Below are 17,384 nucleotides of genomic sequence, written 5' to 3'. Positions count from 1 at the left end.
CGCCACGCGGCAAGAAAGACTGAGGAAAATGGCGTCGGCTGATGCCTTTATACCCGAATAACTGCCGCAATGACGTCGGGTGAAGTGCGACACCAGCCGAAGCCAGACCCAGACTTTGGAATCCGGCCGACCGAAGGGCTGCCTGACGACAGGACAACCCATTTGTAAAGACTGCAGATACATCCTTGAAGGACATCGAGGGATATCGTGGTCTTGGCCTAAACAAGTGACGCAGTAAGAGTGGAAGTCTCGGTGTGGTATTTGTTTTCCACAGGCGAGACAATTATTAACTTTTTCTGACATTGGTTAGTGCAAGAAAAAAGGATCCCCAATGGGGTACTTAGCTTCAGAAGACTTCAGCTTCAATTCGGTAGACGAAACTCAGGTAGTGGCCGACCGGCACTCGTGCAAACTGCTTTTGCTTCTGGCTACACAGCAAGAAAGACTGAAGTAATGGCATCGGCTGCCTTACTTTATACTATTGATGACCTGATGTCAGTCTTCAAGCGACAGCAACTGACGCAGAAATACTGTCTCTGGTATTCAGGCCGGCCGAGGGCTACTCTGGCAGGGATAACCCAAATGTGATGACTGCAACAGTGAAACATGAAGAACATCAGCTTGTTAATACCCTCACATCTAATTCTGGAATCCTCTTTCATATATAAACTTATTCTACTTCTGCTACTTAATTTCTACCCTGTCTCACTTATTAAGGAAATTAAACATTTTTCAGCTTAGGCTTGCCCTCTGGTTATTCTTTCCAGTAATTACATTTCTAGTCTTTCTTCAAAAACATCTATAACCAACGTGACCAAGGTTACCATTGCTTCGCAGATGTTAAGGTTCTTTCTTTAATGCAGAGTAAGGGACTCTCACTGATGCAGTAGGCATGTCTCTGAGGATAAACCAACGAAAAAAACAGAAATAGCTGAAAAACGGTTTTACTTCAGTTCAAGACAATAAAACAAGTGTATTTCACATAAAAAGATAATACAATCCGTAAGCGCTTTTGTTTAGCTTGTGCTAAACTTTTTCGAAGGTTCGAAAAAGTTTAGCACAAGCTAAACGAAAGCGCTTATGGATTGTACTATCGTATTATCATTTTATGTGAAATACACTTGTTTTATTGTCTTGAACTGAAGTAAAACCGTTTTTCAGCTATTTCTGTTTTTTTTCGTTAGTTTATTTGTCGGTGTGGCTCTTATAGTCTTAGTTTTATGTCTCTGAGGATACTGGCTGCCATTTCCTTCTTGAAAGGGTACTCCAGAGAACATCTCAGATTTTCCTCTCTCTCTTTACTACTCCCTCTCTGCATCAACATACATTTCACACACATAAAGGTACTGTTTTTCAAGAACCATGTTTCATTTGATCAATGTAGCAGACCGCTCCTAAACCACTAAGTCTATCTGAACTGGACTGACACGTCATGTTACTGCCTCACTACAAATATTTATTGTAAAGCATTGTGGAAGACAATGAACACTATAAAATAAGAAATCAATACTAATTCTTTGAAGTCTTACCCATGTTGTCTGATAACCAAAGAATTTTATCCAGAGATATTTTGGTATATACCATCTGTTCCAAAATATCACATTTCTGAGAACATCTTGTCAAGGGAAAAATAAAGTTTCTTGATCCGTTTCATTGTTTTCCTGGTGCTGTCTTTTATACTACCTCCCTTTGTATCCTGTACTGCTACACTTCTGTTTATTCTTGTAATAATATTTAAATTTCAAAACAAGGCAGTTATTTTTAAAAGAAACAAAGTCACAGCTGTGTACATGCAGGGAAACAAAACATTTTTCTTACAAGTCTAGGAATTAAGAAGCACACATTTTGGTGGTTTAAAGTCTATACTAGTTTATTGCAAAAACACAACTTTAGTGTAAAAATAACAAGATAAAGCACAATAATCAAAACTAAATCTCTTCTTGTTATGTTACAAAATAATTCTATGAAATATTTAAAACCAATTTCAATTTCTCTCCCTGTTTTGAGACCCATCCCATCACAGACCTGAGCTGGGGGTCTGAAAGGCAGCTTATTTTCAGTGAAAACTTAAGGTTTAGTGCAAATTGTAACAGCTGCTGCATATATTACACAAAATTATAGTAAAAAGCAGTATATTTACAAAACAGGGAAGCTTAACATGCATAAATCATGTGGATTACATTACACATAAAGAAATGATTTTGTTCTCCAAAATGCTAATTTCATTTTTTTCTAAACTACTTTTACTTCTCCCAGACAAACGCACATAAAGTAATACCATTTACACAGCATTTTTCCATTTACATTTAAAATCCATAGTATTAGCATTAGACAGGAGGTGAACTTCAACTGGTGAAAACTGTGATGAAAAATCTAAACATTAACTTACTTTTTATATTATAAATTAAAAGGATAAGGTCCAACAAACAAAACTGCCTACATTCAATGGTAAACTAGTACTTGGAATTTTATTGATCAGTTAATTTAAAAATGTTTTACACAACAAGCAACCAGCAGATTTACAGAGATGTTCCATGATATGGTATGGAGTATAAAATGTCCTGCAGAGGTAAACAATGGTCCCATATCCTGCATGTCAGCCTGACTTCTGACTACAGTACTCATCAGCAGCAGTACGCTCTATGTCAAAGTAGGTCTGCAAAAATGTTCTATGGTCATACTGACAGTTCTGCAACATGTAATCCAACAATCCTAGTTGAAGAAAGACGTTAAGACATTAAAGAGTGGTCTTTAGAGGTAAATACATGTCATTCTCACAGCACTCCTTAAGTAAGGAAAGAAATAAGCTTGTGGTGTACATGTCACCCCCAGTACAGAAAACATGTATACCACCTGGGAAAAGCTGAGGTGTGTGCAAAGCTGCATTAAATGTCAAAAGGGGATGCACGCATACATGCATATACAGTCATGTCTTCACATCACTACAAGTATATCTAGGAAGGAAAATCAGAGCTGAAAATCCCCACAACGGCAGGATGACCCCATGTGTATTTCTTTGTAATTATATAAATTAGTACTACTTGACCTTTCCCTCTCTCTAAGACTCTGCCTGTCCTAATACAACTCTGTGTGTGTCAGCCACTTAAACTGGGTGCAACATAACAGACTAAAAGCCAGAGGTTGACAAAAAGACAGAGACTAAAAGCCAGAGCTTGTGAAACAATCAAAGCAGGCCCAGCTGGTTAAAAAAATGTTTTAACAGTAAAATGAAACACAACCCTCAGATGTGAAAGGTTTGCCCATCCGCCAGTCATCCCTTCCCAACATTTTCTTTAGTGCTACTGCCCCCTTTTTTATCTATACAAAACAACTATAATGTAATCCCTCCCTTACTTGAGATCATAAACCTTTAGTTACCTTCGCCATTGACGGCTAATGCAACTACATAGGCAGTAACAGATGGTTTGCAAATACCAGACATCCTGTACCTTTCCATTTTTGAATGTTGAACAAGTAGTTAATTTCATGTCACAGTGGTACTTTTGCTACCTGTGCTATCTCTACTTTAATGGTAAAAGTAGGATATATAAACTCTGGTCGTCATGTTGCCTTCTCCTCAGAACTCTGGTATCTCACCCTCTTCAGTGCTGTAACTACCTGCCAGCTGGTTCCACTGTTGGGAGTCCAAGGCTTAGATGAAAATGCTGACCTGCACAACAAACAATACACTTAAGCAGCCTCATCAATTGCAGTTCACTACCCCATGAAAGACAGTGTACCAGAAAAATTGTTCTTCTACAGATGCAAGCTTCTCAGACTGCTGCACAGATATCAATCATTGAACAAATAGCCTGGCTTGCAGACTGGAAGGAAAAGTCAGTGAAAAGGCAACTTAAAAAAGTGCCTAAAGCAATCTGCACAAAGGCTTGCCCTTAGAAGGACTTTTCTGTGTGAACGCAAGTGCACGCCTAAGGATTTTTTCATTCCAAGTATGCCTTCCTGGGTGCTTTTTAAACGCATTATACTGTAAAATAAAGCCAGATGTTTTGGTATCACTCTTGCACACTCTCTGTTAGCTATCATAATGCATACCACAATAATTCCCTATGTTCCTTGAAAAATAACTAATACAGCACAAATACTATCACCGGATTTGAAGGTCAAAGTCCAAGTACAGTGCGGGGATACAGAATTTTCAGGTTCAGTACATTTCAAGTGCATCAGAAGGGAATCTAGTAGCCCCTGGGAAATAAACTACTACTTCTCAGAGAAGTTCCTGGAGTACACAAATTCACATGAATACCAAACATACTAAACACTAACATATCACTGCAGGCACTGCCCATCAATGTCAGTCTCTGGGGATTGGCAATGTAACATAAAATAAGACTCCAGGTTTCAACAATGCCAATCAGACATTTTCATGAAGAGTAAAATACTACTGCAAACCTTCTGAAAAAGCAAAAACAGCTGCTGAAATCAAGACATCTCCAATGACAAAGTTAAACAAACATGAATTTTTAACAAAGACTTCTACTACTAAACTGAAAAAAGGACATCTTTAATACAGCTATTAAAAGGAAAAAAGTTTAACCTAAAACTTTGATCATACAATATTTGGAAATGTGCATTTCTGCAAAAATGTAATAAGCATCTTATAAGCATCATGTTTTAAATTGCTTTAATAACACTAATTCCGTAAGTCTTAAATACTACCTGCAAACAAAAATGTTCCTCGAGGTTAGCTTTTGACACTGCATGCTGGGTACACACTAAAGATGCAATGAAATGGTATATGCAGCAGAACAGGACATGAAACAATTAGCACAACTTGCTACAACTTAGGGAACCCGCCAGCAATGTGGGATTGCATTCACCAGTGATGTTACACTCATCCTTTAGTATCACCTTGTTTTATTGTAGCATCCAGAATCCCTAAGATCAGGCTGCCAATTACTACCCAGAATCTTACATAAACTGTTACAAAGTACATATGCACCTAAAGCAAAACTCTTTTCCAAACAAGTACTTTCTGAAAAAACCTTAATGAAGAAGAGCAATTGAAAGGTAATGTATTTGCCTACTCATTTACCTAGTACACCTCACAACCTTTTAGATATGATCTGGTTCACAGGGACAAGAGTAAATGCAATACATTTGAGCAGTTTAGGGTAGTCAATCAAGCAGTATATTTTTGTCAGATATAAGGAAATTGGAGTACATAGACAAAATTAATCCATTAATAAAGTTAACATGCGGGTTATACAAAAAATTGACAGGACAGTACTGAACCCCTGGACCCCAGAACTGCTGATGTAAAAATCGTAAACACACTGCAACCATATAATGAAACATTCTATAAGCACACTGGTAAGTACTCTCTTTTATGGTCAGTGAAATGTTAACCATTTAACTGTAGAAAGTTAAGGACAATATGGAATACTATAAGTTACTTGAAGCTGCCTTGCCTGATCTATAACATCAACTGTTAGTCTCAAAAGACTGAGTATGACTGTTAGACCTGACACCTCATTAAGACAATGCAGTGCAAGCTGCACAAACTTGTTAGAACAGTCTACCTCCAAATACCTGACGAAAGCTTCCAATTTAGTTAATTTGTCTGGAATTTGACTGAAAAGTAGCATGAAATATATTTTAGCAGTTTAATGTTTACACCGATCAATCTGTGGTGGTGGTGGTGCTGCGGTAGCGTTGTCGCCTCACAGTAAAACGTTGTCCTGTTCGATTCTCAGCTAGAGCGTCTTCTGTGTGGAGGCATGCGTGAATGGGCGGACCTTCGTTGACGGTTGTGCATCAGGGCTGGCAACTCGGCGCATAAAAATCTACTGCCAATCATTAGCGGACCGGAGTTCCGCTGTGGCGACCCCTAACCGGGAAAAGCCGAAAGACACAACAACAACAACAACGTTTACACAGATCAGAGTAAGTCAGTAAAAAAGAAATGCAGTCACTATTTCTGGTAACTCACTTAAAAACCGATTGACTAACAGCAGTGCCATTACTAATAAATGCAAAAGCAAGTTATCTTATTTATTGATTTTGAGTTGTATGGTGTTATGGGGACACAAAGTACACTGAGGATGAGACTAAGAATGAAAAACAAAATCATGCCAGCAGAACGGTTGCTATAAGGCCATTTTAGTGTTATCTAATTACAAAATAACACCAAGCACTTAGAAGTAATCACAGGGTATGAATACTGCACAGAGATATAGTTACATTTCTTAGTGGAAATTTTACTTAAACAGTTCAAAAAGAAGTGGAAAAGCAGGAACAAGTCCTCTTTAAAAAAACATAGGCAATGGGGAGGCAAGATAAAGCAGAAGGAGTCTAGCAGACAGCCAGGCACTGAGGCTTCTCAATACTCAGGAAACTGACCAGTAACGTGGGATAATATTCAAAAGCCATAAGGCAAGGGAGGAATTATGAAACAGCATTCCTTCTGGTATGCATTGGTGCAAAGCAACAAAAGACAATAAGACAGACCAATGTAAAAGGTTGTTTAAAGAAGGAAAGTGCAAAAAAAAAATACAAGCCATCATCAAGGAAGGGGGATTATGAGTGCAAAGCATTCAGACAGGGGGAAGAGGGGGAAAGTAAGAAAAGGGAATTAAGTTGAGGCTTATCAAGAGCAGGAGCAGGGCAATTCAAAGAGACTAAAAACAGAACAGCAGGGAGAAACAGTGGGTGTGCTGGGGGGTAATAATTGTGCATGTGAGGGGGAAAACTGGACAGGATGGAAACTGCAGGAGTGAGATGGGTGAAGGATATAAGTATGCATGATGTGAAGTATGGGCTTGGACCTTGGAACTTTGGGATGGGCAAACATGTGAGGTTTGCAGGAATGTAGTGGATCTACAAGGAAAGATTTGGGAGCTGCAGGAGGTAGCTGACTGATAAGGCAGCAAGGAAGAAACAGGGACGTTATAACATCTGGATGACAAAGAAGGAAAAAGAAATCCCCCCCGAAAAAAAAAAAAATTAAAAAAAAAACATGCTCCATGGGCAGCTAATATTTAGGAGTACAGGACAGGCAAAGGGGGCATCGGGAAGAGAAAGAATGAAAAGGAAGTTAAAGAAAGGTGAAAAGGGATTTTGAAGGAGGAAAATGTGAATCGGAAACTGTGTAGGAGCAGGAAGCTGAGGCAAGGAAGCAATAACAGACAGAGGAGGCAAGTGATGAAAGGGAGGCAGAAAAGAAGGCCAAGCAGAGGACAGCACCAGAAAATGACAAGGGAAGAAGTAGACAGAAAGGGATGATGGACGAAGTCAACCAAAAGGAAAATTCAGGGAAGAAGGTTAAGAAAAATCCTGTGGACATACGATTCTTTCAAAGGACAAGTATGTGTTTGGTGCTCAACACCTGACGGTAGACACTGAGACTTTGAGTGACATAGAAACTGACACAGAAACAAGCATATACCATTAACAAGCTATCCAAGACCTTGCACAAGTGTATAAATATTGAGCATGTGCAAATCAGACTGCCATTTTGCAGTTAGCTGTTGAGATGTAAGCATGTATGCATGTAAGCTCTGTTAACTAGTTTGTTCGTATTTAAAAATGCTGCTATCCATCCTGATGTGTTTGTATGTATTAAAGCATCTGAACAAAACCCCAAGCCTTCTTGGTTTATGTATTAGAGACGAACAAGCGACACCATCCAACTCCCAAACCTCTAAGGAACCCACTAGTGAGGCTCCTTGATCTAAGCCACAGGACAAGGATGGGTCTGCTAAAAGGAATGAAGTTTCAGTTTCCAGGAAATCATCCTCTCCTCTCTCCAAGATAAAAGGAGAGAAAAAGGAGAATCTGTTTCTGACTGGGGAGGGGGGCAATGTTAGAAGTTATGATTGAGGATCATGCCCTCTTACCTCTTAGGAAAGATTATATTCAAGTGTGCTGTCTCTGTCTGAGCTGAACCTTCCTAGGCATCCCCTTATTAAGTGTATTAAGTGTCCTTTGGTCAGATCTGTTTGTTTCATTTCATCCCTGAGGTCAGTGTCCATTAATATTAATTATGTGAAATTATAAAAAGGTCATGCTGCAGATGCAGCTTGAGATGATTCTTGCCCCTCTTTAAGCCCTGATATCTCTGAAACCATCTAGCTTCCTGCAGATTTCTATACCAGCAACATAACTGGCTTCTATATTAGTACTGCCACCTGCACTGATGGACTCTGCATTGACTTCCCTGTCATCAAACACCTCTTTATCTCTGTGTTTAAGAGTTTTGGGTTTCGCCCCAATGTCACAGTCAACCTCGGAGTCAGTATCAAGCCCCCGCTCCAATATCTTCTATGATGATGGCGATGTCTGCACCATTTGCAGCCTCATGTTGCAGTCATCACTGTGCAGACTGTTCCTAGTGCCTGATTCATTACTAGCTTTGCTCAGAAGCCAGTCTAGGCCTGCATGTAAGTATCTGGACGTTTCACACCATTGGCACAGAAGATATGAAGAATTGCTGTGAGGAGTCAGAGTACGTTTCTACATCTTCTTGCTTATCCCCGAAAACATTCTCCATTGAGGGCTTGAGCCAACAAGTCAAAATAATGCAAGGAAAAGTACATTGACTCCACTGCTGAAGTCTCTGCTACTGTGCTAGGAAAATAGGGACAGAGCAGATTGACCAAATACCCAGCCAAGATGATCCCAAGTTCAAGGAAATATATTACATATTATGCAGGATAAGAGAATAGATGCACTGTCCCCACCCATGTCTTCCTTCAACTTCCTGAGTTCTTCCTCCTACTAACAAAGTGATGACTCCTGTCCCCAGGGTGGCATGCAAGGGTCTTGACTTCAAACTAAACAACACCCAAGAGACCAGACAGGATCCTCTAGCCCCCCAAGGACTGGAACTGTCTGGTAAAGAATCATGTAGTACACTTTATTGTTATGTTGGCTTTAACAAAGACTGACATTTTAGGGCTCAGTGATTCATCTCCCATACGAGGAATCTGGGGAACTCCCTTTGGGAAGTTGGTTTATGTGTTACTGACCTTTTTGTATGCTACTTACTTACACATTAGGCTCGTATGCTGATGTTCCAGCACAAGACTATCGATGACTTGACAAAAACACTGGAAAAGGTGTCTGACAGAAGGTTATGTATCAAGCTATCTAAAAAGACAGCCTTTCTACCTAGTTTGTCTAACCTCAACCAAGTGTTACTTCAAAAGCAATAGATGATGAAGTGAAGGCAGCAGGCACTGGAAGTTTATAATAGCTGAAACACCTTATTTTACCTAGCAAATTTAACTGAGAATTTTAGGGCATTCTTTAATGCCTCCTTTATGCCAATCTCTTCAGACAATAGGTTAAGGAGAAACTGTATAGCAGTGAAATGGAAGGCTAAAACATTAAAGTTCTTGAAATCAAACCTTTTCACTCTTCACTACAGCTGCACAACATTCCCCTTCCTAACATTTCATAGGTAAATACTAGGCTAGCTGCCCCTATAGGCTATTTAAGCCTAGCTAATTTTCCTCAAAGGTGAGAATCAAACTCTGTACACTGTGTCTATGAGTTTAACACCTTAACTATTATGCCAACCCCCACCCTCTAAACACAAAGTGATGCACTATCAAAGCAAGGCTTGAATTCAGAACCTTTATATTACAAAACCAGCATCTTAATCACTTTGCTACAGAGCTCAGAAAAAATGCACCCGCCTAATTGCCTTAGACATTTAAAGGAGAGGCAGAGCCCTTGATGTGACATAAAGTCATAACCCCTTGTTTACTAGACTGGTGCTCTAACTCCTAAGCTACAATGGCACCTCATCAGAAATGAATGAGGTTTCGTATCACACCCACCAAAAAAATAAAACAGGCAGCTAGCAGGACCTACCACATCAGAGACAGTCCAACTGTTATTCCAGGTCCTTTTGGTAACAAAAAAAACAGCATATTTTAACCATCCTATGACCTTCCTAGTTGAAGTTGTTAGTAAACCATTACTATGTGTTCCACATTTGGGCCATTTGTTCCACATTATGAGGGCTAGTGTTCCTCATTTTGGGGGTGGTAGGTTGAGAGCTAGGCTCCAGGGTGTTCATGAAACACACTGGCATGCCTGCAGTGCATCACGAACTTCCTGTACCTGCATGACTGGCTTCTCACTAAATGACAATTAAGAGACTAAGCTCTGCTCAGGATTCTCTGCTTCAACTATTTCAGTCCTTAGGGAATGCAGTGAACATTGTGAATTTTCAGATGCCACCAGTACAGACCTCAGTTTTATACACTGTTCATTGGACACCCTTCTTTGCAAAGCTAGTCTACCCCTGGGAAGGGTTCCTCCAATTCAGAATATGATCTCCAAATTCTTTCAAACCAACAATGACTCTGCAGTCATAAGGACTCAACAGAGAGTGCTCTGACTTAATGAAAATCAAATCAGGATTTCCTAGGCATGTCTGAATCACCTGGTCTGGTGGCTTCTTGAATCCAATCTTTCCCTGCACACCCTGAAAACTTAATAAGATATCTCCCCTAAAGTGATTTCTATAGAGCTAGAACTTTATGTTCGGAATGAGATTAACTTCCAGACAGTAGCCTTGAGTACAGCTGGTAGACTATTAACTAGGGGTTATAATTACAATCTTCTCATTACCACATGGCAGAAGGTTGTAGGTGCAGATAACCAAGTTACTCGGAAATATTCGAGGTGTACAAGTGTTTGGGAATTATACAGGGGAACAGAAGGATATATATTTTGTGACTCGTTATGCTCCACTTGTTGAAGGTGTATCACATATGTTGGGGAAACAATGGTACATTATTACATTGGATGTGACATAAGAATTTGAAAATGAATATTTCATATAGAAATTCACTTAGCATAGCAACTACAGTTGTACACACACATGGGTACTGAGGTTTTGGAGTCTCTGGGTGAGGGATGCACTACCTGTAGTTACATGGATCAGGAACTACAAACATCATTAATATGAAGCTATTCATAGTTCCAGGAGTATTTAATTGCTGTCAAAAAATGTGATTTATGGGTTACATTGCTCCTGTAATAAGTTTTACATTGGTAAGACCATACATCAACTTAGGATGAGGATATGTGAACACATCCACGATGTCAAATAATTCTCCTACCAGCCCTGTAGTGTCACATTTTTTAAAATATCATAATAGTGATTCGGATTTACTGAGGTTCTTTATAATGTATATGTTGACATATTCTGATTTGTATTTAGATCCTTCTGATATGTTATTACAGAAGGAGGCTTGGTTTATTTTCCTCTTATGATACTTTGCAACCAAAGGGCTTTAATACTGAATTACTTATGAAATATTTAATATAGCAGTTTTAGAAGTATCTTGGAACCTCATTTCATATAAATTAGGATATGTGTATTTTGTATTGAACTGGCTTATTGCTATTACTGTTATAACTCATATGTTTCAACTGAATTATTTTTGCTTTATGTTTTCATTTAAATTCATATGCATTCGAGTACATTCTGTTGTTCTATTTAGTAATGTTCTAATTGATAAACTATTTAAGTGCTTTACTGGGTTTAAAACTTTTGAACCTTGAAGGCATATGCAGAGGCACTAGTTCATTTTTGGTTTTTACACATTGTTCCTGGTTTCTAATAAAGTTGCTTTTTTGTGCCAAATGATGTTTTTCCAAGTCTTGGAGTGTGTTGATAAGTTTCAAGATGCCTTTAATTCACTTTAGTGGTGTAATACAAGGAATTTAAAAATTAATACAGACAGATCTGCAGTTACGACCTTCTGGCTCCACTGCAGACTCAGTTACATTATAACAAGGCAAAGATACACTAAAAAAATATCATAGTACAAATACTCAGGAACAATAACTGGAGAAAACTCCTAATGCCGAGTACAATGTGGTTTATGAGAGAATTATTTTAGCGTGAGTCAAATGACTCTGAGAACAACTTTCAGGAAAAAACACACATTTTCTACTTTACATAGCCTTGGTTGTGCTCATTTTGGAATACAACAATGCATTTTGTTTTTATACTAGTTAAATCAGAAAGTGTACAGACATTCCACACTAACAGCTCACATGGCCTTTGTACTACTGCACATGAAGAAAATCCAAATGGTATTCGGTCTTGTATTCTGTTAAACAATGACTTCTGAGACAAAATTTGCAAAATCAATTTCACAACTATCAATACTGGAACTATATCATATGGAATTATATAAAAACGTTTCAGAATTTTAAAACAAAGGAGACTGCTACTGTTGATACCTATACATAATTTAAAAAGACAGGAAGATTATTCTCTATTACATTTTCCAAGTAAAGGAATAATTTACCTAGACAAGAAAATTTTTCTGAATATTTGGAGTCATTTAAGTACATTTTACATATATATTCTCTATGAATCATGAAAGTATCAGTGTAATAACAACTTTGAATGTGAACCTGAATCCAAATTATGAAACCAAGAAAGGAAATCCCTCCCACACACCTGTACTATATTATAGCCCCTCCCACACAGAGACTCATAACTGTAGTATATTATACATCTCCCTTTTCTGATCTTAGATTTCAGCTTTTGGGCAAAACATCAAGAGGATACATAACTACTGGTGAAGGGAGGTGCTAACTACTGCCCAGATATCTTAAACTACAACAATCTAAAAGGTTCTCCACACCCCAACTGAATATCCAAGTTGCGATGCTCAGTAAATCTGCTGATGCAAGACCATGTCAAAGCTTGGAAGATTTCTGCTACAGAAACCATTGTGAAGAAGGGTACACTGCCACTTACAGAAGTGCTTGACAACAGCATTATAACAAAAGGTGATGATGTCCAGCCACTCAGAAACTATGTGTATTCTTACTGCTGCTCATACTACCTTACAATGCTGCTCTACTTTACAGAAATCTCTTGTTCTGTCAATATAAATTCGCGTCTGCCTCTGGAGACCCAAAAACTGTTCTGGGAAGAGGAATAAAATTATTGAAACTGAATCTTTCAGTTAAATACACTGGTAGATATGATTTAATGTAAAATAAAGGACTAACAGCCTCAGAGATTATATCCTCATGGAAGATTACAAAAAGAACTTTGCATATCAATGTCTGTAACCCAGAAATTGTTCTGGTAGACTTGTCAGCAACCAACAAAAGTATTTGTTGAGGAAGGATATCTGTAAGGAAATGGAATGTTTTAGTAAATCAGCAGCATTGGTCAAAGCACCCAAAGCATAATGAAGATATCATTTAAGAACCAAAGTGTTCCCATGGGGGCCTAATGTTAAGAACTGCTTTTAACAACAGCTTAACCATTTGAAACAAGGATAAATAACATGGTAGTCTTTCAGTCTGTAGATTACATCACTGCTTTGACCAAACAAGCAATGATTTGTGCACTTAAATCACTGTTTAATCAAAATGTGTCCTTGTGGCGACATGGAGATCATGGTACAATGGGAATTTGAATTTTGCTCTTTGCGCCCAGTGTTATCCGTTTTTAAAGTATGTGGAGTGCAGGGGGGCTCCACTGCAAAAATGTCTTGTGTGGATTTGTTGATACTTTTTATGTGTAATTATTCTATGATGCAGTTTTAAATTTTGGTTGGGAAATCATGGTACAGTAGGCAAGTGTTTTATTTTCCTTCCCAGTGTTATGCCTAAGTCTAAGCATATGTGTGAGTTGCTGGGGGTGGGAAATGTAAGACATCTATGGTGTTACATTCAAATTTAAGGAAGACTGCAGTGAGAGAAAACCAGAAGGTAACATTCTGAAGCTTGAATCTGTAAACACCAGATGTCAAAACCGCCTGTCTCCCATAACCTCAGTCCAAGCAGTAATGTTTGGTGAAAAAGTGTGAAATGACAACCAAATGTTCAGGGCACAAATATGACAGTTTGTTTCTTGACGGTATTTATTAAACAGCTAAACAAAATGTTATATATTTTAAAAGACTATAATAAAGTATACAGATCTGAAGAAGTCTATCATGACAAAAGCACTCATTTTTTTCTGTACCTCTGCACATACTTTAATAAAGCAAGAGGATTTTTAACTGTAACAGGTATATGTGGATTCTGTTTCGGAAATTCTATTTTGCTAAGTTATTACATTATCAGTTTTTAGTTGTATTGAATTACATAAGCCTTGAACTGGTAGAAGGCTAAAAAGCTTAAAGCATAATACCACACTTGCATAATCAGAAAAGAAAATGGATTAACAAAAGAGATTTCTTCAGAAAAAAATTCCTTAAATTTCTAGTTGAGTTCAACTAGCACAGAAATAAATTTCATTTTAAGCTATTTAAACCCTGATTATTTATTTAACATTAAACCAACACAGGGTTCATATCCACAACTTGGTATTTGTCGAAATAAAGGTATTTACAGGCAGCTCTGTGTGATTTACTGAATCTAGGATCAAGAAAGCTATAGGAAAGATCCTTTACTACAGCTTCTACAGTAGACTTTCCCATAGCCCACTATAACTCTGAATTCACCAGTGCTATCTATTGCTGTGGCAGTAAGCTTATTCATGTGACTGCAAAGGATGGCCTGAATTAAGATTCTTCCATTTAGAGAAGAGTTCAAGCAGGCCAGTCTAGATACCCCTTCTGGCATGATGTCCTCTTTCGACAAATCTCCATGGAATTAGTTGTGAACCTTCCAAAGACGATCATGCATTGTTCACTTTGGAAGGTCTCTATACTACCACTGTTCACCAAGAAGGAGGATCCCCACAGAATAAGGAGGACCGACAAGTACCAAGTAGCTTTGGTTACCTTGGCTTTACTGGCTAAGTCTTTGTAAAGAATGACCCCAGTAACACAGCAGTGACTACCCTTCACCTTTCCTGGAGGATCGGTCATGGAAGACTGGTTTTCTAAGCTTGCCCAAGTTTGGAGGAGCCATGCAATAGACTAGAGGGTTCTAGATGTTTCATAGATAGCCCCACCACAGACTGTTTATACTGTCTAGCAGAGAAACAAACTCTGTACCAGTCAGTTCCTGTACAGCTCTTGGAACAAACCCAGACTCTCCTCACTGTAGGGGGTTGCATTTCCTCTTCCTTTTTAACAGAATGGAAGAGGGTTCTACTTTCATACTGTTGTTATTCCAAAGGGGTTGAACGTCTTCTGAACCTTGTCCACTTAAATGAACATGTCCATTTTTTTTTAAATCCTGTATAATGACTGTCCAGGGAAGTTTCTGTCCAAATCTAAATAGAGAATGCCTGGATTCTGGTGCTATAAATGGACATCCCAACATGCACCTTTACCTTCTACTGCAGGAACACTTAGAAGGTTTACTTGTTTTTAGACATCAAAAGGAACTTTTGCATTACTAACATCAGAATCACAATTCAAAATGTGTAAGCAGCAGAAAAGAGCTGGGACCACAGTGGCTGAACACTCTTTCCCATTCTTGTGTGTGACATCATGACTTGCAGCAATCACATACAAAAGTATGCCCTTGAGCACAGGAGCTAATGAAAATTCTGAATTGTGCAAATCTAGAGCTATCAAAAAGAGAAATGTTAGCAGTCATTCAATGAGATCCCATGATCACACACAAGACACAAACACTGCAAAGAAGACATGGTAAAAGAAAACACAAAAATCAAGATTACATGCCAACATTAAATATTTCAAGATCTTAAACTTATCTGCATAGAAGGATTTGGCATTCTTACTGGTACCAGAATCATAAGTTTTTTTTTTCATTCAGGTACGTACGATTTCTAAGTATAGGTTTTCCAGACTGAGAAAGAATAATTTAATTGCACTTGAGAAAGCAGAAAGAAGCAAGACATTAGCCTTCACTCTGAAAAGACAGAACTATGAAGCAAAGGTGGCAACCCCAACCATGTTGCTTAAGATTAGATATCCCCTTGAGACTTACAGGAAACTCTCCCCTCCCCCCAAACACACACATACACACACACACACACACACACACACACAATGACTACGACCAATAAGGATTTTCATATGTTCCCATAAAAGAACTCTCAGAACTGGTGCAATTAAGGGACAGCATAGCAACAGCCTTCTCCAAAGCTTTGTTGAGAAACCTTTTGGCACTTACAAAAAAAAAATAGTAAGTTGGTAACTATTTATTCATTTATTTATTTATTTTTATCGATTTCTCCTTTGTTGACTATGATAGTCCCACTAAGCTAGTGGTCTCTTTTCAGGGGAGACCCCGTGTGGTATTTACACTACTATGGGAAATTTCATCACAGCATTGGGGGATTTATTTCATAAATTCCTTGGATGTGTAAGATCTGAGAAAACCATTCTCTCACATCAATCCTTTACTATCTGAAGCAACAGTGGACAAGGCTTGGTTAGAAGGTATAGAAAAGAAAGCACTATTCAACTTCCTGCCAACTTATGACATGCCAAAATTCCTCTGATAGATGAAGAATTAAGCAAGAGGAATTTCCTCTTATTCAGTGGCTTGGCAATATAGATTTCTAAGGTAGAATTATATTTTCTTTAGATGCAGACTACTGTGTTTTACTACCGAAATGGGGTAGCAGATATTTTGCCCAAATGAGTAATTGGTGGAAAAAAATTGTGCAGATGTCTCATTTCCTGTCCGTATACTAAAATTTCAAAGTGACTTTATATGTAACCTGCAAAACAATGCTGAACGTTCTTTTGACGTGTATGACTTAAGCTTGCTGTAAATACTGTACAGTGTACTTAACATGGTGGTCAGCTGTACACCTACATACAGCTCAGTGTTGCATACTATATTTCTATCAGTAGCTTATGCTGCTTGCCTGAGGAAAATGTATGTAATGTGGAACATTTTTCCCTGGCCTCTGCTGAAAAGGGCTATAACTAGTCAAACTTTCTCAGTAATCAAAAGCAGACAAATAAATTAGTCACACACCTCCTCTGGCGCAGTTTCCATTGGGAGTGTACAATATTTGATTTAATTGGTAGAACTTGAGTCCTATGCAACTGCAGACCACTAATAGGGCTATCTCAAGAATGGTACTGAAATAGCAGTTGTCCAACTATGGTAAAACGCTGAGGCACTGATTCCCACTGCTAGCTAGCTACCACTGGATTCGAACACCTGGACAGCACACTGAGCACATTTGACAAACTAAAGTTGGGGGTGTCCTGAGAATCAACATAAATGCAATGAGAACTGAAATCTTCTTTGACACACTTGAAATTGCAGCAACTCTCTGTACATGTCAAAAAATTAACACGTGCCAGCTTGCATCTTGGAGAACTAACTGCGTGAGTATATTCATGCTCGGGTAACAAGAGCAATGTTGCAAGAATCCCTAATATGAATGGGAATTAGCTACTAGAGGTCATCAGTCCACTAGCTTAATCTTCTCAGCAGTCAAATAACCCTTAGGGCATGTAGCTGCAGTCTCATATCGCTGCCACAAGGGA

This window comes from Protopterus annectens, chromosome 4.part0 (assembly GCF_019279795.1).
Source record: "Protopterus annectens isolate FY-2018-M chromosome 4.part0, PAN1.0, whole genome shotgun sequence".
Lineage (NCBI taxonomy): Eukaryota > Metazoa > Chordata > Ceratodontiformes > Protopteridae > Protopterus > Protopterus annectens.
This window is presented reverse-complemented; position numbering follows the sequence as displayed.